This window comes from Heloderma suspectum, chromosome 2, assembly GCF_057233095.1.
Source record: "Heloderma suspectum isolate Gila_16-S chromosome 2, 16-S_ref, whole genome shotgun sequence".
In the NCBI taxonomy this organism is placed as follows: Eukaryota; Metazoa; Chordata; class Lepidosauria; order Squamata; family Helodermatidae; genus Heloderma; species Heloderma suspectum.
The window spans coordinates 371,201,410-371,211,448 of NC_139459.1; positions in this window are offsets into that span (position 1 = coordinate 371,201,410).

Sequence of the window (10,039 nt, forward strand, 5' to 3'; positions counted from 1 at the left end):
CCTGGATGTTGTTGGGAGCACAACTCCTAATATTCATGGCCAAATGCCGGGGAAACTAAGGCTGGAAAGCACAGAACGCATCCCTATGGCTGTTTGCTTCAGGCCTTTCTCAGGGTCCGGATGAGATTCTGTAGTAAGCAATAGTTGTGTGGTTTCTGTAGCCCAGAAATAAGGACTCCAATAATCAAAGGCTGAAATCATTCATGGTCAGTCAGTCGTATCTTGAGTGCAAAGAATAAGCCTTTGGCTAAAACGAAAGTTACAGGACTCCAGATTCTGGCTGAACATCAGGATAAACTGCCTGACTGTCAGAGCAATACGGCAGTGGGACCGATGGCCTAGGGAGGAGGTGGGCTCTCCTCTCCCACCCTGGAGGCATCCAAGAGGAGGCTGGACAGCCACCTGTCAGGGATGTCTCGACTGGGATTCCCTCATTGAGCAGGGGGTAGGACTCGATGGTCATGTAGGCCCCTTCCAAGCCTACTGTTCTATGATTCTATGACTCAAAATGCCAGACTTCATGGCTCTGCATGAAGGGCTGCTTAAAAAAGACACACGGGAACTGTCTCTTACTGAGTCAAACCATTGATCCTCTCTGCCTCAGTATCTAGCAGAGGCTCTCCAGGGTGTGTGAGACAGAGTCTGTCTCTCCCGGGTTTGTCTGTGTGTGCCACTGGTTGGTCCTGTGACCAGTTGCATTCAAAGGATGCGCTCTATCCCTGAATTATGATCCTTCCTGTAAAAATAAAACAATTTTCCAGTCCTCATGCTTCTGAATGAAGGGCTGATTTAAGTCAGAAGCTGCTTTCTACCATATAAGAGCTTTTGTGCAATTAGGTCATTACTGTCAGGGTGGAAACTGAGCCCATAGAGCCCCAGAGCAGTTCTGATTCTGAGGAGGAACAGCAATCCGTGGGAGAGGAGCGCGCTCATCCCTCACAGACACAGCAGCTGGCAGAGATTCCTCCTGCCAGCATTCCTGGGATAGATAGTGACCCTGGCTGCGAGACAGCGCTGGAGGGGGGCTTGCTGGAGTCTCGACGCAGACGCAGGGAGCGACGACAGATGGAGGGCCCTGAAAGGAGGTGCTCCGCTCGTTTGGCGCTCAAGCAATCCTGAGGACCCAAGGGAAAGAGGGAGGATCTCTCCCTAGCCCATAAGTTCAGGGTCTTCCTGTGGTTCCCCTTCAAACGGGGACCAACTGCCTTGCCTGGAGCTTAGGCTACTCTGATATCTTTCCCCAGTGCTGTTCCTTGCTTTGTTGCTAGTGATTAGTATATGAAAGAGTCATAAAGGAATAAAACCTTGGAAAGAATCCTCGTCGTCTGAGTCCTGAGTTGGCTATTGGAGGGGACTGCAAGAGGCAGCTAGGGCACTCCTGACAATTACTGCCTGCACTGAGCGGGATCAGCCCTCCAGGGTTTCAAAGAGGGCTCTACCTGGAGCTGCTGGGGATTGAACCTGGGACCTTGTGTGCAAAGCAGGGGCTCTGCCACTGAGCGATGGCCCTTCCCCTCAGCAGTTCTGAACCGCTTGTGCAAAACGCTGCTTCACCATGGAGAGACTTTTGAAGATTTGGGGTGTCTACTGGGTGACGTGTGCTCTGAGAAGGGTCAGGCAGATTCCTGGAGGGCCAGTCTCTTGGCAGCTCTGCACCATGATAGCTGAACACAGATTCCCTTATGAGAGGCAGTCTACCCTGGGTTGTTATGGATGAGGTCATTTAGTGACTAGCTGAAGTACCTGGCGTTGCCCAGATTAATTTAATTAGAACATCCAGTTTACAATGGACACAACTCAGGCATCATGGCGGGACTGGGGTGGGGCGGGGGAGTAGGCAATTCAAATGCTCCGTTTCTTCCTGGAATTGTGCACCAAATGGTAAACTTGGTTTTGATGGAGATAGGTGTGGAATATAAAATATAAATAAATTTTTAAAAGGATTAAAATTTGAAGTGAGAGAAGTTACCTGTGGATTGTATTTATATTACTTTTCAGCCAATTTCATTTTTTGTTTTGATAGTGCTTTTCTGTATGATCAGCCAATGCCACATATTTAGTCCATTGTAATCAGTTACATTTAACAATCTATTCCTTTTTTTGGATCCCTACAAGCAAAAGCTTCTTTGTACACTATGTTGTCTATTCTTCCATTGGGTGCTAAAAGAAACAAATGGTGAGGTGAACTTACACGGGAGCATGCAGTGTAAAACTCCATGAGAAAAGCACTCAGTCCGCAAGTCTAAACTGGCAAATGTCCATGTCTGTCCCTGTGATTTGTTAATAGTCATGGCAAAGCAGGGTTTCACTGGAAACTGTATTTGTTTGAAATCAAATGGATAATCTGAAGGCATCAGCATGCCAGGCATGAATGCAGCTTCACTCACAGCACCCCCAGTTGAAACAGTGGTTGCAGTCACATAGGGCCTTGGGCTCTTTCCCTGAAGGAACGTCCCAGTGCACAACGATGGGGGACTTAAACTGTGCAAAAGCATTATCGATGTTCCCACCTTTAAACGTAATTTGTGCTGAGGCCACGCAGGCGGATTCTGGGAGAATAGGAACTCTACAGGATAGCAGGCAGTTTCGTCCGTATCCATTACCGCATCTACAGAGTAATAAATTATTTTGTCAGCATCGAGCTTGTCCAGGACGAGCTCATTAACCATTGCAGCCATATCATTTTGGAAACTAAAATAGCTCTTTCCCATAACCACAACATGGGTTCAGTTGCCGATTGCTCGATTCCAGGGTAAACATTGGACACTAACTCTTCAACGGAGTTAAGTAAAATCCCCCAGTTTTCAGTGACTGTAATTTCCCCTCTTTTCTGTTAAATTCCCTTTGCCAATCTGAAGTAGCCAATGAGCAAAGTCACCTGAATTAAGGTCAGCCCTGAGATGCACTCGCATATTTGTTGACAGACACAGAATATTACTGGAAGGCGACAAACCTGATGATTTAAGACATATGTTTACTCCATCCGGCCGAGTGCCTCTGGAAATCATGGCCCATGTCTGTGGAAAATCTCTAGCTAGTACGACGGTCGCTCCAACCATAAAGGCCTTGTTCCCTTGGATGCCTTTCAATGTGAGGTCAAGCGCTTCGATGGATAGTTTGGTCACCATTGTACATTCACCCAGCTATCCATTCACACCTCTGCAAAAGCTTCGCCAGAGAGCTCCATTTATGTTGCACAGTGAAGACACTGACATTGAGTGGAAACGTAAACACAGAGTGTGCGGTTTTCCCACCTTGCACCAACGTAGGAGCAATGCCACAGCAAGTGCTATTTTCCTCTGAGACCTCCCTTTTGATCATAAGAAATGGATTAAATAGTTTTGCCTCCAGGGGTGCCCCCTCAAAATAATTTACCTAAATTGAAGTGTATGCTCTTCATAATTTCGTGAAATGCAGCCTTCTGATGGTTAATCCATTGTGTTAATCCATGGGTGCTAATGAGTTGTAATAACTGGTTTATATCATACCTTGTTTCCCTGACATATTCCCTGTCTATACATAGCTGAGGATTGCGAACGGGTGACAGTGAACCATAATCTTTAAGATGTTTCTCATCGATCAGAGGTAATATATCCTCTATTAATATTAAAGCCACATTATACATTTCCTTCTTATAGTCTATCTCATTATCTGGCATCCCTCTTTGAAGATGTTGAGGGACGTCCTCAGAAAGGCTTTTCCTGTGGTTGTGCCACAGTGTCAGCGGTTCAGAAATCTGACAGATTGTCGGCAGGACTGGAAACAAATGTCTTAATTTTGCTGGCGCATCGGTCAATGCTGCTTCTCTTAGAGTGGTCTCCCAGTGGCCATCGCCATGTACTAAGCCAAGAGCTCTGCAGGCTGACTGGTGGGTCTCGTGAACCATCCGCCTATCCTTTTGAGGCTGGCAAATGCTGTAGAACCCGGACGGTGTGGAAGAGAAGATGGAGGAAGCAGTACTCAGAGTTATCAGGATGGACCATGTACCCTCTACCAAGCACAGTGTCCTTTCGAACACCCAGATAGCCGTCAACTAATTTACCCTGTTTTCATCGGGAAAATTTCTCTCCATTCCAGGTGTAGTAGGCAGAGACTTCCTTGTAAAGCAAAGTTTTAGCTATGGGATTCTTCGCACGGAGCTTTTACCCTGCGATTGAGATGGCTCTCCCTCTTGGAAGTTTGCGGGCTCTTCACATGACGCCATGAACCTCCAAGGCATCACCTGCACTAAATGCTCTTTGTTCCGTTTTTAAATAGATCGCAGATCGTGAGCTCTCAAATTACCCTGTTGTGTTCCGCTTGAGTTCCCTCCATGAGAAGAGGAAAAGTCACAAGAAGAAGAGGGAGATAAATGACAGATAACGGAAGACTCAGATATGGGGAGAAGGAGGGGGAAAGGGGTGGGGGGAAAGGAAGCGTGTGAAAAAGGGTGTTGTGATCCTGCATTTAAAACGGAAGCAGAAAGCCCCATTTATCATTATCTGTGATCTATTTAAAAACAGAACACAGGCCATTTAGTGCAGGAGACACCTCGGAGGTTCCCGGCGTCATGAAAAGAGCCCGCAAACTTCCATGAAGGCGCAATCTCAATCGCAGGATAAAAACTCTGCGTGAAGAAAGCCAGAGTCCTCTGTCAGCATGTGCTTTCAAAACACATGGCTTCCTCTAACTGGGAGTCCTGCCAGCACAGATGCTTCAAAGTTGCTGGTAGTGATGAACAGTGATTAGGTGCGGAGCCAAGAAGCAGCTCGTGAGGCAGTTCAAAAAATCCAAGCAACAGGGATGCAGAGGCAAAGTCAGAATCAGTCGGAAGTCATTCATGACGTCCAGTTCAGGTGAGGAGTTCAGGATACACAAAGCATGCATGGATAGCGACAGCAGGTAAAGAGCGACCGGCCTTGCTGCATTTTACAGAGGCCCTAGCCTGGAGACGTCCGGCTCTGAGCTGCAACTCATCAGCAAGCTTTCCAGCAAAGCTGGCTAAATAAAGAAGGACTCACGGAGTCAAACTCCTTGCCTGCAATCTGGCACTTTTCCTAAGAGGCTGGGGCGGTTCTCTGCTTTTCATACATCGTTGTTCATGAGGTTTGGGTGGCCTCTGGCTCGGAATCCAGTCTGTCTTGGGAAGGAGGCGGCAAAGGAGGGAGGCCCCCCTGGACATTCCAGAGGGGGCTGCCGCTCTTCAGCTGCCTGTCCAAGACCCTCCTGAGACACTGCCCCAGATCACTCTCGAGGAAAGAGGAGGCCTTGAGCACGATAGGCAGTGCGTTGTTGAAAGTTTGATTGGCTGCCATTTTGTTTCAAGATGGCGGATGCAATTCTTTGTGTGGTTAGAATTTGCTCGCTGCAGTGCTGAATCATGATGTGAAGTTTGGCTGAATTAATCAAATGGTTTTGAAGCCGTAAATCTGTAAAAATTTCAATTGGCCACCATTTTGTTTCAAGTTGGCAGTCGAAATGTTCACTGTGCCTAAAACAATCCCAGATAGAGGCATAATATCTCCTGAAAGTGTCATAACAATCAGACGTATGGTTTTCGAGTCCACAGAGAACATTCAAACAAACACTTCCATTTATGTATATAGATATATATAAGATATAAGAAGACGTGCCTCCTCTTAGGGAATTCGTAGAGAAAAAACAACGCAAAACCGAATGTGTTTATCAGTCCCACATGCACACAGGCTATATTAGGACAATAAAGGAAACGACACCCTTCTTCAGAGAAAGAAAGGAAGAAAGAAAGAAAGTTTAACTCACAAATATTCTTACATATGCAATATGCAGGTACAGCGTGCAGAGTTTCAGAAGAGTCTGTTCAATCCATTTTGTGTTCTGTTACACTGGCAGGAATGAGAGAGCAAACACATTTGCTCCCAGCAATGGTGGCAGACAGAGGGAGAGAGAGAGAAGGGAGGGGAGGGGAGGAGCAAAAGGAAGAAATCACAGGAAAAGGCTAGTTGTGGTCAGATTTCCTATGAATTACCTACGTAACTGTGACACAGCCCCCTTCCAGTAACTTGCAGACGAGGTGGCAGAATTCCCAACAGTTATGTGAAGGAGGAGAAGAAAGGAGGCCTGCTGCCTTCATCTCCTTCTTGCGGGGCTCCCAGGAAGACTCTTGGCTGATTACTGCTGGAAACAGGATGCTGAGCTAGAAAGAACCAGCTTGGTCTGATCCAACAGGGTTCATCTGACGTTCTTCAGTTCTAAATATTTTCCTCTCTGAGAAATTAATGGGAGAGGCTGGTTCAATCAAAAGCTTCAGCCATTCTTAAGTTTTATACAGCTGCCCTGTGGGAAGGATCCTGGCATTTTTTAAAATGTCTTATTTTGATTTTCGTATTGCACTTTGGTTTTACTTGTAACCCACGCTGGAAACATTTCTATCCAAAAGGTGGAACTTAAAAAAATGGAAATAGTTAATAAATTATGATGCACTGAATTAGATCGCTGATCTACCAGACTCTTCAGATGTCCTTATAAAATGCAGCTAACAGGACTTGGTCTCTCTGTGTGACAATGGGACAATCTCAATTTCACTCTGAATCCTTTGTGAAGATGTCTTTGGTCCAGAAGGTTCAAAGAGCCTTGAACCAGACTGACAGTTTAACCCTCCACTGCTCCTCTGTTCCGTTGGGATCCTCAGCCACTTCCCCATGTCTCTCTCATTCAGGACATTACTGAACAACTACCAGCCCTTCCTGGCCTTGGCGTTCGCCATCATTGAGCTCAACAAGGACCCAGCTCTCCTTCCCAACACAACACTTGGCTTCCGCATCTATGAGCACAAGGACATTGTCCATTTCATGCATCTGAGCAGCCTCTCTCTGCTTTCCACCCGGGGGCAAAGTGTCGCCAACTATAAATGTGACAGGCAGGATAAACTGCTCTCCGTTATTGGGGGTCTCGACTCCAAATCCTCATGGGTGATCGCATCCTTAATGGGCCTCTACAAGATCCCACAGGTAAGGGGCTTCACGTGGGGATGGATGTGGGGGACCCGCTGAGCTCAGGAATGCTAAGAGGGAAAGGCCGATCTCTGAAGATGGAGCTGTCCATGCCTCAGTTCTGGGTGGCAGGTGTGTCGCCTCGATTCTGGGTGGCAGGAAAATGGGGCCTCCTGACACTGGCTACACTAACCTGCCACAGGATAACCTTGGTGGGAGCGAGGAATCTCACGTGGCCATTGTGTGACTAATCCCAGCCAACAATGGGTCTGTTATGTAGCGAAACGACTGACATTCGGAGAAATAACACGGAGACTTCTGACCACTTCAAGACTCAGAAATGAATGAGTTGCCGCGAGACCCCTTGTTGATCCTGCTGCTATCAAGCAACGCATTTGCCCTCTGGAGGCTGGGGGAAGCCCTCCCCATTTGTCAGTCTTTCATGTATTGGGCTTTCAATATTGCCTTGGGGAGGAGCCCTATAGCTAGAAAGCCCCCAATATGCACAAAAGGAATCATCGATGTTGAATGTAGACACACGGGTCTATTCACTGCGATAGTTAGAAACTATGTCAAGGTTACCTCTTTGCGGACGGAGAAGGAACATAAGAACATGAGAACAGCCCTGCTGGATCAGACCAAGGGTCCATCTAGCCCAGCATTCTGTTCACGCAGTGGCCGACCAGCTGTTGACTGGGAACTCTACCTCACAGGGTTGTTGTGGGGATAAAATAGAGACGAGGAGGGCTGTGTAAGCCCCCTTGGGTGCCTTGCAAGAGGAAAAAAGGGTGGAATATAAATGTAATAATAAATGAACTAACTAAATAAAAACCCTCAAGGAGGACAGAAGTGCAATAGCACCCTCCTGCCCATTTTCCCCAGCAACTGGTGTACACAGGCACACTGCCTCTGGTACTGGAGGGAGCACATGGCCATCAGGACTAGCAGCCATTGACAGCTTTCTTCTCCAGGAATTTGTCCAGCCCCCTTCTAAAACGATCCGAATTGGTGGCCATCGCTATGTCTTGTGGTAGCGAATTCCATATTTCACTCTGCGATGTGTGAAGATGTCCTTGGATCTTCCACCAATCAGCTTCATGGGCTGACCCCAGGTTCCAGTATTATGAGAGAGGGAGAAAAATGTCTCCCTATCCACATTCTCCGCATCATTCATAGTTTTGTACACCTCTGTCCTGCCTCCCCTTACTTGCCTCTTTTCTAAGCTAAATAGTCTCAGCTGTTGCAACCTTCCCGCATAGGGGAGATGTTCCAGCCCCTTGATCATTTTAGATTCCCTTTTCTGCACTTTTCCCAGCTCTACAATATCTTTTTTTAGGTGTGGTGACGAGAACGGTACACAATATTCTATGTGTGGTCGCACCATAAATTTGTATAAAGGCAGCATGATATTGGCAGTTTTATTCTCAATTCCTTTTCTAAGTATGTCTAACATGGTGTTTGCCCCTCGCCTAGGCTACACATCAGTGTATGGGCGACCTCCCTGGTCACCTCCACCCAGTACTGCACAACTCCAGGTAGGTGAGGCAGGTTGGCCCCAAAGGTAAACCATATCCCGTCTCGAGAGCCTCACAGCCCCCAGGGCACAGGCCTCCGGTCTTACCCATCACCAAGACGTCCATCTTATCCAGGGGCAGGTGGCTACACTGAAGAGCCAAATCCAATGCGATACCAAGGCATGTCAGTGTGGGTAATGGGCCCTCAGGTTTTTCGGATACAAGTTTAACCCCTAACTCCTTTGCTAAAGGCTCAAATGTCTCGTGAACGTGGCCATACTGGCTCAACTGGGCTTTTCCCACCAAAAGCAAGTCGCCCAAGGAATGTAGTGTTGCTGGAACCTGCCCTCTGCCTCCATGCCCCCCCCCCCGAATGTGATGAAGCACTCGAATACAGAGAGAGAAACTGAGCAACCCATTGGAAGAGACCTGTCGACACAGAAGCGTCCTGGAAATGAAAACCCCAGGAGGTCAAAGTCCTCTGTGTTCACTGGTAATAAGCAAAAAACAGACTGGATGTTGCATTTCCCCACCAATGCCCCTTCCCCACAGCGCCGGATAACGTCCACGGCGCTGTCAAGGACGCATAATGAGCTCAGGTGGAACGGCCTCATTCACAGATCCCCCCTGAGGAGAAGACAAATTGTGAATCAGCCTAACTTGCCCCGGTGTCTTCTTGGCAACTATACTCAAGAGGGGAAACCCACAAGGGTGGCAATGGGGGGGGGGCTGGAAAAGGGGTCCTGGACGCAGCCAGCCCTCACTTCCTTCTTGATCGTATCAAGAACCACCTGCTCCATTCTGAGAAGCCTGATGCTTTGCGAAATGAGGCAGGCAGGGACCAAGATAAGGACTACAAAAAACTCCTTTTTGTCAAACAAAGAGGAGGCATCCTGTCTGTTGGGGTATCCTTGTCAGAGACATGCCAGCGTGTCTGATCTAACTGTACTGGGGCCTTTTTGCCGCAGGCCCTGCTGTGTTAGGCTTCCTGCCTGCCTGCCTCCTGAAGCCCTGGTGCTAGGCCAGATAGAGAATGGATGGGTGCCCGCTGATGGAGCACTCAGGGCTGAGCTTATGTGGGCTCTGGGGCACTGTCCCCGGGAGGTGAACTCCCAGCACAGCAGGCGGAGTTGAACCCCCGACCTGTGACACCACGGGATGCTGTCGGAGCCACCGGACAGGAGAGAATATGTCCCCTATCAGCTCTGTCCCCTTGGACTGGCCAAGCAGGAGTCATGACCTGGAGCCATAATTCTGGCTCCTTAACGTCCCATTCAAATTGGCATTAAAGGCGGCTTTTAATCTAAAAGCTTCACCCTATCCCAGGCAGGCCGACCCAAGGTACTCAGTATAGCATCAGCATATAATGGCTTTCTTCACCGGAGCTTTTATCCTGCGACTCAGATTACTCCTTCACAGACATTTGCAGGCTCTTCACATGACGCTGTGATCCTCCAAGGCGTCTCCTGAACTAAATGCCCTGTGTTCCATTTTTAAATAGATCGCAGATCACGAGCTATCGAATTACCCAGTGGTGTTCTGCTTGAGTTCCCTCCGTGAAAAGAGGAAAAGCGG